Below are 13,479 nucleotides of genomic sequence, written 5' to 3'. Positions count from 1 at the left end.
GGCAGTATTATAGTAGTTATATTCCTGTACATAGGAGCAGTATTATAGTAGTTATATTCTTGTACATAGGAGCAGTATTATAGTTGTTATATTCCTGTACATAGGAGCAGTATTATAGTAGTTATATTCTTGTACATAGGAGCAGTATTATAGTAGTTATATTCTTGTACATAGGAGCAGTATTATAGTAGTTATATTCTTGTACATAGGAGCAGTATTATAGTAGTTATATTCTTGTAGATAGGAGGCAGTATTATAGTAGTTATATTCTTGTAGATAGGTGCAGTATTATAGTAGTTATATTCTTGTACATAGGAGCAGTATTATAGTAGTTATATTCTTGTACATAGGAGCAGTATTATAGTAGTTATATTCTTGTACATAGGAGCAGTATTATAGTAGTTATATTCTTGTACATAGGAGCAGTATTATAGTAGTTATATTCTTGTACATAGGAGCAGTATTATAGTAGTTATATTCTTGTACATAGGAGCAGTATTATAGTAGTTATATTCTTGTACATAGGAGCAGTATTATAGTAGTTATATTCCTGTACATAGGAGGCAGTATTATAGTAGTTATATTCTTGTACATAGGAGGCAGTATTATAGTAGTTATATTCTTGTACATAGGAGGCAGTATTATAGTAGTTATATTCTTGTACATAGGAGGCAGTATAATAGTAGTTATATTCTTGTACATATGAGCAGTATTATAGTAGTTATATTCTTGTTCATAGGAGGCAGTATTATAGTAGTTATATTCTTGTACATAGGAGGCAGTATAATAGTAGTTATATTCTTGTAGATAGGAGGCAGTATTATAGTACTTATATTCTTGTAGATAGGAGGCAGTATTATAGTACTTATATTCTTGTAGATAGGAGGCAGTATTATAGTACTTATATTCTTGTAGATAGGAGGCAGTATTATAGTACTTATATTCTTGTAGATAGGAGGCAATACTGAATAAACTGGAAAACCTATATTTGTAAGATTAAACAAACTCCGGGCTGCGGAGTTTTTCCAATCTTTGTTTTACCAGCTATGTAATTGAAAATATATTGACAAGCTGTTATGCAGACATTAAAAAATAATAGAAAGAAGTCTTTGTGCTGATTATTTTACTATTGATGTTGATATTAGACATGACTTGATTTGCTGGTAACCTAGGGTGTATGTTGCAGGTATCACAGACTGGGGTACACACATGATGACGCTGGCTGGATCATATCTACTCTTGGTAATATGTAGTTTAAGTGATGTGGACGGACCACGTTTTCTTCCAGGTGTTTACATACTTGGTCTTATGGAGTAAAGTCATAGTTAATTCATCTCATTCTCAAACCCACTGAAGGGTGAAGTCATTGAGCTGCCATGGAGAGGAGGTGCACAGCACCAACAAGGCGGTGACCGCTGCTGATTTACACCCCGCCACGCTCGTTGCTTCACCTCCGCTTCATCATTTCGTTTCATTTCCTCTTGTTAAAGCAGTAAAGGCCTCACAGTGAGATCTGTTCAGGATCTTTTTATTTTATTTTACACCATGGTCTGCAGTAAAGATGAAGCCACAGGAGAAAAATCAGGAAAGTAATAATATCAGGCGGCGAGAAATTCACAGCACAATCATTTTACAGAAGAAGTACATTCACAATGAGAAGTCATATGAGATCCTGACAGCAAAGTGAAGAAGATGGAGAAAACGATTCATCAATCACACTGGAGAGCGACACAGTAACAAAGTAACACAATTATCACAGTGTAAACACCGGGCAACACGTATCACCCTGTATACACTACAGAGATGTCACACTGTACACACAACACATGTATCACACTGTATACACAACACATGTATCACACTGTATACACAGCACATGTATCACACTGTATACACAACACATGTATCACACTGTATACACAACACATGTATCAAACTGTATACACAACACATGTATCACACTGTATACACAACACATGTATCACACTGTATACACAACACATGTATCAAACTGTATACACAACACATGTATCACACTGTATACACAACACATGTATCACACTGTATACACAACACATGTATCAAACTGTATACACAACACATGTATCACACTGTATACACAACACATGTATCAAACTGTATACACAGCACATGTATCACACTGTATACACTACAGAGATTTCACACTGTATACATAACACATGTATCAAACTGTATACACAACACATGTATCACACTGCATATACAACACATGTATCACACTGCATACACAACACATGTATCACACTGTATACACAACACATGTATCACACTGTATACACAGCACATGTATCACACTGTATACACTACAAAGATATGACACTATATACAAAACACATTTATCACAGTATATACGCAACAAGTAATGAAATATTGAGGCACTCAGGTTGAAAATTTTGCAATTCAAGTATGGTTTTATTTCATATTTTCTGCATCATCCATTTGCCCGTGTTATATATAAATAAATGACAGAATATTTCCGACCAGACGTTTCAGTCACGATGGACCTTCATCAGCGGTCATATTATCTGTAGGGTGGGTAGTGGTATTCCTGGGGCGCTGGATGCGGGGTTATCCATCCAGCGCCCCAGGAAAACCACTACCCACCCTACAGATAATATGACCGCTGATGAAGGTCCATCGCGCCTGAAACGTCTGGTCGGAAATATTCTGTCATTTATTTATATATAACACGGGCAAATGGATGATGCAGAAAATATGAAATAAAACCATACTTGAATTGCAAAATTTTCAACCTGAGTGCCTCAATATTTCATTACTTGGATAACGGCCTAAACAGCGCTTGATTGGCACCGGTGACACCTTTTGAACTGAGTGCGGTTCCTCATTTTACTAACAGTATATACGCAACAATCACAGTGTAAACACCGGGCAGCACATGTATCACACTGAAGTGGTTTAAAATTTTACAGGCACTCTGTCACCTGGAGCTGCAGATAAAGCAAGTTTTATTTACATACAACGTATCTTTAATGAATTAAAATATGTGACAATTGAGATAAAATTTATATGACAAAATTAAAAATGGCAAAATATAAAAATGTAGTAAAAAGATGTAATAAAAAGTAGTCCACCATGGTAGGACAGTCAATAATCCTTTAATGAAAGTCCTGCCGGCAAAGGATGGGAGAAATTACTTCACAGTCCTAAAACTTCTTCGCAATCCTAGAAATTCATCCAATAAGCTGAGTACAACCTGATAGTTCATAAGAATAATTTAGCAATCAAAAAACATGATGGTAGACATGATTCTTCCTTTTATAATTGAAGTCTGTTCATGGTTTTATACTGTCTATTAAAAACGATGATATTGTCATAATAAAGTAACAAAGTAACTTCTTAGTTGTTGTTAGATACTAGTTGGTTTCAGTTCCTTAGTACAAACCGGATTCCAAAAAAGTTGGGACACTATACAAATCGTGAATAAAAACTGAATGCAATGATGTGGAGGTGCCAACTTCTAATATTGTATTCAGAATAGAACATAAATCACAGAACAAAAGTTTAAACTGAGAAAATGTACCATTTTAAGGGAAAAATATGTTGAATCAGAATTTCATGGTGTCAACAAATCCCCAAAAAGTTGGGACAAGGCCATTTTCACCACTGTGTGGCATCTCCCCTTCTTCTTACAACACTCTACAGACGTCTGGGGACCGAGGAGACCAGTTTCTCAAGTTTAGAAATAGGAATGCTCTCCCATTCTTGTCTAATACAGGCCTCTAACTGTTCATTCGTCTTGGGCCTTCTTTGTTGCACCTTCCTCTTTATGATGCGCCAAATGTTCTCTATAGGTGAAAGATCTGGACTGCAGACTGGCCATTTCAGGACCCGGATCCTTCTCCTACGCAGCCATGATGTTGTGATTGATGCAGAATGTGGTCTGGCATTATCTTGTTGAAAAATGCAGGGTCTTCCCTGAAAGAGATGACGTCTGGATGGGAGCAGATGTTGTTCTAGAACCTGAATATATTTTTCTGCATTGATGGTGCCTTTCCAGACATGCAAGCTGCCCATGCCACACGCACTCACGCAACCCCATACCATCAGAGATGCAGGCTTTTGAACTGAGCGTTGATAACAACTTGGGTTGTCCTTGTCCTCTTTGGTCCGGATGACATGGCGTCCCAGATTTCCAAAAAGAACTTCGAATCGTGACTCGTCTGACCACAGAACAGTCTTCCATTTTGCCACACTCCATTTTAAATGATCCCTGGCCCAGTGAAAACGCCTGAGCTTGTGGATCTTGCTTAGAAATGGCTTCTTCTTTGCACTGTAGAGTTTCAGCTGGCAACGGCGGATGGCACGGCGGATTGTGTTCACTGACAATGGTTTCTGGAAGTATTCCTGAGCCCATTCTGTGATTTCCTTTACAGTAGCATTCCTGTTTGTGGTGCAGTGTCGTTTAGGGGCCGGAGATCACGGGCATCCAGTATGGTTTTACGGCCTTGACCCTTACGCACAGAGATTGTTCCAGATTCTCGGAATCTTCGGATGATGTTATGCACAGTTGATGATGATAGATGCAAAGTCTTTGCAATTTTTCGCTGGGTAACACCTTTCTGATATTGCTCCACTATCTTTCTGCACAACATAGTGGGAATTGGTGATCCTCTACCCATCTTGGTGTCACGAGGGTATCGAGAACCACGCCTGACTCCATTATACCCGGGGTCAGGAAGTCGCAGTGGTTGGCTGCGCGCTCTATTTAAAATAGGGCTGTTTTCCTTATGGTAGCTTTTTGGGTTTGCTTTGCAAACCCTTTTGGCTCACTCAGGGATCCGTAGCTCCTTCTCCTCAGCTGTTCCTTATCCAGCACTCCCAAACCTCCTTATATTTCCCTCTCACACTTCTCTGGTTGCCAGAGATAGAACTTCCTGCCTGGACATCTATTCTGACCTTCTGGAGCTGTGTTGCTGCGTTCTCTGGTAGTTGGTCCAGAACGCTACCCTCCAGATCCCTGTTGGACCTTTGTGGTCTATTGTGGTCGCCCACCTGGGTGTATGTGTTTGTCTGTTTTGTCTGTCCTCTCCCTGGTGTTTCCCTCTAAGTTCAGTGGTGCGGACTAGCGATCCCACCGGCCCGTTCACTATCTAGGGCTCATTTTAGGGAAAACCAGGGTTTAGGCACGTGATCGCCGCACGGGTGAGGAACCCGTCTAGGGACATCAGGGCAGTCAGGGGCCAGCCGCAAGGTGAGTTAGGGGTCACCACCTTTCCCTCTCCCTTGGGCAGGGCCTTCCCTTTTTTCCTCCCTGTGCGTGACGCCGGTCATTACACTTGGCTTCTGAGAGACACTGCCCCTCTGAGAAGCTCTTTTTATACCCAATCATGTTGCCAATTGACCTAATTAGTGTTAATTGGTCTTCAAGCTCTTCGTTATGCTCAAATTTACTTTTTCCAGCCTCTTATTGCTACTTGTCCCACTTTTTTGGGGATTTGTTGACATCGTGAAAATTGGAATCAACGTATTTTTCCTTTAAAATGATACATTTACTCGGATTAAACGTTTGATCTGTCATCTACGTTCTATTACAAATAAAATATTGACATTTGCCATCTCCACATCATTGCATTCAGTTTTTATTAACAATTTGTTTAGTGTCCCAACTTTTTTGGAATCCGGTTTGTAGTTAATTGCAAGGAGATAGAACACGGGCATAAATATATACTTTTTGGAAACAGCTATGTCGCTGTGTCAGGGTGCTAGCTGCTAAGGAGGAGAGTTGTAATAAACTTGTTTGTATTTCTCCAAGCAGACACCAAGTTGTTAGTATTTGTGTATGCCCCAATAGATAAGTAGTTGTACTTTACCGAGCTGTGACTGAGGCATAGTGATGTCGCGAACATAAAATTTTCAGTTCGCGAACAGCGAACGCGAACTTCCGCAAATGTTCGCGAACTGGCGAACCGGGCGAACCGCCATAGACTTCAATAGACAGGCGAATTTTAAAACCCACAGGGACTCTTTCTGGCCACAATAGTGATGAGAAAGTTGTTTCAAGGGGTCTAACACCTGGACTGTGGCATGCCGGAGGGGGATCTATGGCAAAACTCCCATGGAAAATTACGTAGTGGACGCAGAGTCGGGTTTTAATCCATAAAGGGCATAAATCAACTAACATTCCTAAATTGTTTGGAATAACGTGCTTTAAAACATCCAGTGTGTGTATACGATCAGGTATGATGTTGTATCGATCAGGTAGTGTAAGGGTTACGCCCGCATCACAGACATTGACAGACCAAACTCCCCTTTTAATGCACCGCAAACAGTTCATTTGCACAACCGCAAACTCCCCATTTGCACAAGGTTGGATACCAAGCTAGCCACGTCCCGGTGATGTCATTGAAGGTTTCTTCCTCCACCCAGCCACGTACAACACCAAGGGTCCCCGAAAGGTCAATTGAATTGATTTTTCGAACGGGGAGATGGTTAAAAAAACGCTGGCTCCCTCCCCTTTGTTTTTATCCACGGTGACTGCGTCTGCGCCGTGCAATTTACTGTCACACCCGATATGAGTGGTATTTTCTGTAGTACTATTCTCATCAGTTTAATCCCTCTAACGTCCCCGACTCCCCAATCTGGGGGCCATTTATTAAACAGATTTTTCGGACGGGGAGATGGTTAAAAAAACGCTGGCTCCCTCCACTCTGTTTTAATCCACGGTGACTGCGTCTGCGCCGTGCAATTTACTGTCACACCCGATATGAGTGGTATTTTCTGTAGTACTATTCTCATCAGTTTAATCCCTCTAACGTCCCCAATCTGGGTGCCATTTATTGAATAGATTTTTCGAACGGGGAGATGGTTAAAAAAAACCTGGCTCCCTCCACTCTGTTTTAAACCACGGTGACTGCGTCTGCGCCGTGCAATTTACTGTCACACCCGATATGAGTGGTATTTTCTGTAGTACTATTCTCATCAGTTTAATCCCTCTAACGTCCCCAATCTGGGTGCCATTTATTGAATAGATTTTTCGAACGGGGAGATGGTTAAAAAAACGCTGGCTCCCTCCACTCTGTTTTAAACCACGGTGACTGCATCTGCGCCGTGCAATTTACTGTCACACCCGATATGAGTGGTATTTTCTGTAGTACTATTCTCATCAGTTTAATCCCTCTAACATCCCCAATCTGGGGGCCATTTATTAAATAGATTTTTTGAACGGGGAGATGGTTAAAAAAACGCTGGCTCCCTCCACCGATATGAGTGGTATTTTCTGTAGTATTATTCTCATCAGTTTAATCCCTGTTACGTCCCATATCAGGAATTGCCTTTTATGAAAAAAAATTTAGGCCGGGTACCTTCGACTGCCTTCACAGTGACAGACCAAACTCTCATACACTAAACTGAATTGATTTCAGGAACCGGGAGATGGAAAAAGCAGCTTGGTCGGTCCTCTTACTCCCAAATTGGGGCACTGCGCGTGCACAGAGCAATGTGCTGTGACACCCTATATGAGTGGTGTCTTAACTAGTACTATTGCTATCAGTTTAATCCCTGTTACGGACCCTATCCGGTCGAATTGATTAACCATTGTCGAATCCCCCATTGACATCCCCCTTATAAGCTGTGTAAAGCATATTTTTTAGTTTGGTTTTGAACTGCTGCATCCTTTCCGACTTTTGGTAATTTGGTAACATTTCTGCCACTTTCTGCTTATACCGGGGGTCTAGTAGCGTGGCCACCCGATCGCTTTTGGTCTGACCATAATGAAGCAACGGCCTTATCATCTGGGGTGTGGCAACATTGCCAACACACTTTTATAGAGGTGATGATGATTGCTTCATTGTGATACGCAAGCCCCTTCACCACAACAAGGTAACGATCACGAAGGGGAATTGACACTTGTATGTGCCTTTTTTTTTTGGTTTGTTTTTGCAGCCACAGTGCTGCACCATAGGACAGAAAAATTAGGCATGTACACATGCCTGAAAAATAATGGCACTGTTGCAGACGCTATTGTAGCAGCGGCCGGAAAAATTTATGTTTTCCAGGCAGAAAAGTGACTAAAACATTACGGCTTGAACCCTAGTTGGTGGTGGAGAATTCACGAAAGTCATCCGGTATGCAGACATTAAATACAGCAGCGTGGGGACCATTTTGAGGCCAAGGCATGTAATCAGGCCTTTTGTTAGTCAAACGTATCCCCCACTGTCAGTCCCTTCGGGATCCATGCCTCATTCATCTTTATGAAGGTGAGGTAATCAACACTTTTTTGACCGAGGCGACTTCTCTTGTCAGTGACAATGCCTCCTGCTGCACTGAAGCTCCTTTCTGACAGGACACTTGAAGCAGGGCAGGCCAGAAGTTCTATCGCAAGCTGGGATAGCTCAGGCCACAGGTCAAGCCTGCACACCCAGTAGTGAAGGGGTTCATTGCTCCTCAGAGTGTCGATATCTGCTGTTAAGGCGAGGTAGTCTGCTACCTGTCGGTCGAGTCGTTCTCTAAGGCTGGATCCCGAAGGGCTGTGGCGATGAGTAGGACTGAAAAAGCTCCGCATGTCCTCCATCAACAACACATCTGTAAATCGTGCAGTCCTTGCCGCCGTGGTAGGAGGAGGATTACACTCACCTCTTCCCCTGTTAGATTCCCGTTGTGCTGTGACATCTCCCTTATAAGCTGTGTAAAGCATATTTTTTAGTTTGGTTTTGAACTGCTGCATCCTTTCCGACTTTCGGTAATTTGGTAACATTTCTGCCACTTTCTGCTTATACCGGGGGTCTAGTAGCGTGGTCACCCAGTACAGATCGTTCTCCTTTATCCTTTTTATACGTGGGTCCCTCAACAGACATGACAGCATGAAAGACCCCATTTGAACAAGGTTGGATGCAGAGCTTCTCATTTCCCGTTCCTCGTCCTCACTGATGTCATTGACGGTCTGTTCTTCCCCCCAGCCACGTACAACACCATGGGTCCCAGATAGGTGACAACAACGAGCACCCTGGGGTGCCTGCTGTGGTTGGTCTTCCTCCTCCTCAAAGCCGCCACATTCCTCCTCTGACTCCTCTTCCTCATACTCCTCTTCCAGCGTTGCTGCAGGTCCGGCAAGCGATGATGACAAGGCTGTTTCTGGTGGTGATGGTGACCACAACTCTTCCTCTTCCTCTTCACGCTCATCTACAGCCTGATCCAGAACTCTTCGCAGGGCACGCTCCAGGAAGAAAACAAATGGGATGAGGTCGCTGATGGTGCCTTCGGTGCGACTGACTAGGTTTGTCACCTCCTCAAAAGGACGCATAAGCCTACAGGCATTGCGCATGAGTGTCCAGTAACGTGGCAAAAAGATTCCCAGCTCCGCAGAGGCTGTCCTAGCACCCCGGTCATACAAATACTCGTTGACGGCTTTTTCTTGTTGGAGCAGGCGGTCGAACATTAGGAGTGTTGAATTCCAACGTGTCGGGCTGTCGCATATCAAGCGCCTCACTGGCATGTTGTTTCGCCGCTGAATATCGGAAAAGTGCGCCATGGCCGTGTAGGAACGCCTGAAATGGCCACACACCTTCCTGGCCTGCTTGAGGACGTCCTGTAAGCCTGGGTACTTAGACACAAAACGTTGTACGATGAGATTCAACACATGTGCCATGCACGGCACATGTGACAACTTGCCCAAATTTAATGCCGCCAACAGATTGCTTCCGTTGTCACACACCACTTTGCCGATCTCCAGTTGGTGCGGGGTCAGCCACTGATCCACCTGTGCGTTCAGGGCGGACAGGAGTGCTGGTCCTGTGTGGCTCTCTGCTTTCAGGCAAGTCAACCCCAAGATAGCGTTACACTGTCGTATCCGGGATGTGGAATAGCCCCTGGGGAGCTGGGGGGAATCAGTTGATGTGCAGCCAGACGCCGCAGCAGAAGAGGACTCAGCCGAGGAGGAAATTAAAGAGGATGGAGTAGGAGTAGAGGAGGTGGCAGTAGGTCTGCCTGCAAGTCGTGGTGGTGTCACCAACTCCGCTGCAGAGCCACGCATTCCATGCTTGTCAGCCGTCAGCAGGTTGACCCAATGCGCAGTATACGTGATATACCTGCCCTGACCGTGCTTTGCAGACCAGGTATCAGTGGTCAGATGGACCCTTGCCCCAACACTGTATGCCAGAGATGCCATGACTTCCTTTTCAATGACATGGTAGAGGTTTGGGATTGCCTTTTTTGAAAAGAAATTTCGTCCGGGTACCTTCCACTGTGGTGTCCCAATAGCGACAAATTTTTTGAAGGCCTCAGACTCTACCAGCTGGTATGGTAAAAGCTGGCGGGCTAAGAGTTCCGTCAAGCCAGCTGTCAGTCGCCGGGCAAGGGGGTGACTTTGTGACATTGGCTTCTTATGCTCAAACATGTCCTTGACAGACACCTGACTGTGGGCAGATGAGCAGGAACTGCTGAAGGTGAGAGATGGAGTGGCGGGTGGTTGAGAGGGGGCAGGGAGGACAGCAGTGGTTGACGTGGCTGAAGATGCAGGACCAGGAGGAGCATGGTGGCTTTGAGTTTGTGTGCTGCTTGTACTCATGTGTTGATCCCATAGGCGTTTGTGATGTGAGATCATGTGCCTTCGCAAAGCAGTTGTACCAAGGTGGGTGTTGGACTTCCCACGACTCAGTTTCTTTTGGCACAGGTTGCAAATGGCATTGCTTTTATCAGAGGCAGACACACAAAAAAAATGCCACACTGCTGAGCTTTGCAATGACGGCATTCTAGTGGTGGCAACAGCATGCGTTGACTGGCGTGCTGTCTGGCTGACCCCAGGTGCCGATACATGCTGTCTGACTGTGCCACTAACTCCTTGCGACGACCTCCCCCTGCTTCCAACTCGTCTCCTCATTCTCTCTGTCTCCCCTTCAGAACTTTCCCCCTCTTCTTCTCTTCGAGCAGGCACCCACGTGGCATCCGTGGACACATCGTCATCATCAACCGCTTCACTTGTATCTGACACCTCAGCAAAGGAAGCAGCAGCGGGTACAACATCATCATCATCACACTGTACGTCCATGTGTGTAATCCTGCCTGACTGAGACATATCCCCGTAATCTACATCATCTGGCAATAATGGTTGCGCATCACTAATTGCATCCAACTGATGTGTAAATAACTCCTCTGACGGATCAAGTGAAGCGGCTGTGGTGGCTGTGGTGGTAGTGGCGACGGGCGGGTGCGTGGTAACTTGAGAGCAGGTGACCGAAGCTGAGTTGGAGGAGGATGGTGCGTCAAGGTTCTTAGCGGAAGCTGTTGAAGATTGGGTGTCCTGTCTAAGCCAGTCAACTACGTCCTCTGAATTTTTCGGGTTCAGGGTACGTGGCCTCTGAAAACTGGGCATTATTCCAGGGACAGTGGAAATCACAGCACCACGACCACGACGGCCCCTGCGGGGTGGCCTGCCTCTGCCTGTCATTTTTTTTTTAGATAAGTGGTACTACGCGTGCTAGGTACTGTGCCACCCGGTATGAGTGGTTGGCACTGGCAGTGGGCACACTACAGTCTGTGGAAGTGGGCCTGACACACACTGGCAGCAGGCAAGCAACTGAATTTAGACTACTGTCTAAAAATTAAATGCCTTATTTATCGGCAAGCTACTGTGCCACCCGGTATCAGTGGTTGGCACTGGCAGTGGGCACACTACAGTCAGTGGAAGAGGGCCTGACACACACTGGCAGCAGGCAAGCAACTGAATTTAGACTACTGTCTAAAAATTAAATGCCTTATTTATCGGCAAGCTACTGTGCCACCCGGTATCAGTGGTTGGCACTGGCAGTGGGCACACTACAGTCAGTGGAAGCGGGCCTGACACACACTGGCAGCAGGCAAGCAACTGAAATTAGACTACTGTCTAAAAATTAAATGCCTTATTTATCGGCAAGCTACTGTGCCACCCGGTATCAGTGGTTGGCACTGGCAGTGGGCACACTACAGTCAGTGGAAGCGGGCCTGACACACACTGGCAGCAGGCAAGCAACTGAATTTAGACTACTGTCTAAAAATTAAATGCCTTATTTATCGGCAAGCTACTGTGCCACCCGGTATCAGTGGTTGGCACTGGCAGTGGGCACACTACAGTCAGTAGAAGCGGGCCTGACACACACTGGCAGCAGGCAAGCAACTGAAATTACACTAAAGTGTAAAAATTAAATGCCTTATTTATCGGCAAGCTACTGTGCCACCCGGTATGAATGGTTGGCACTGGCAGTGGGCACACTACAGTCAGTGGAAGAGGGCCTGACACACACTGGCAGCAGGCAAGCAACTGAATTTAGACTACTGTCTAAAAATTAAATGCCTTATTTATCGGCAAGCTACTGTGCCACCCGGTATCAGTGGTTGGCACTGGCAGTGGGCACACTACAGTCAGTGGAAGCGGGCCTGACACACACTGGCAGCAGGCAAGCAACTGAAATTACACTAAAGTGTAAAAATTAAATGCCTTATTTATCGACAAGCTACTGTGCCACCCGGTATCAGTGGTTGGCACTGGCAGTGGGCACACTACAGTCAGTGGAAGCGGGCCTGACACACACTGGCAGCAGGCAAGCAACTGAATTTAGACTACTGTCTAAAAATTAAATGCCTTATTTATCGGCAAGCTACTGTGCCACCCGGTATCAGTGGTTGGCACTGGCAGTGGGCACACTACAGTCAGTAGAAGCGGGCCTGACACACACTGGCAGCAGGCAAGCAACTGAAATTACACTAAAGTGTAAAAATTAAATGCCTTATTTATCGGCAAGCTACTGTGCCACCCGGTATGAGTGGTTGGCACTGGCAGTGGGCACACTACAGTCAGTGGAAGAGGGCCTGACACACTGACTGGCAGCAGGCAAGCAACTGAATTTAGACTACTGTCTAAAAATTAAATGCCTTATTTATCGGCAAGCTACTGTGCCACCCGGTATCAGTGGTTGGCACTGGCAGTGGGCACACTACAGTCAGTGGAAGCGGGCCTGACACACACTGGCAGCAGGCAAGCAACTGAAATTACACTAAAGTGTAAAAATTAAATGCCTTATTTATCGGCAAGCTACTGTGCCACCCGGTATCAGTGGTTGGCACTGGCAGTGGGCACACTACAGTCAGTAGAAGCGGGCCTGACACACACTGGCAGCAGGCAAGCAACTGAAATTACACTAAAGTGTAAAAATTAAATGCCTTATTTATCGGCAAGCTACTGTGCCACCCGGTATGAGTGGTTGGCACTGGCAGTGGGCACACTACAGTCAGTGGAAGAGGGCCTGACACACTGACTGGCAGCAGGCAAGCAACTGAATTTAGACTACTGTCTAAAAATTAAATGCCTTATTTATCGGCAAGCTACTGTGCCACCCGGTATCAGTGGTTGGCACTGGCAGTGGGCACACTACAGTCAGTGGAAGCGGGCCTGACACACACTGGCAGCAGGCAAGCAACTGAAATTACACTAAAGTGTAAAAATTAAAT

The sequence above is a fragment of the Bufo bufo genome, chromosome 7 (assembly GCF_905171765.1).
Source record: "Bufo bufo chromosome 7, aBufBuf1.1, whole genome shotgun sequence".
In the NCBI taxonomy this organism is placed as follows: domain Eukaryota; kingdom Metazoa; phylum Chordata; class Amphibia; order Anura; family Bufonidae; genus Bufo; species Bufo bufo.
Note: the sequence above shows the minus strand (reverse complement) of the source record.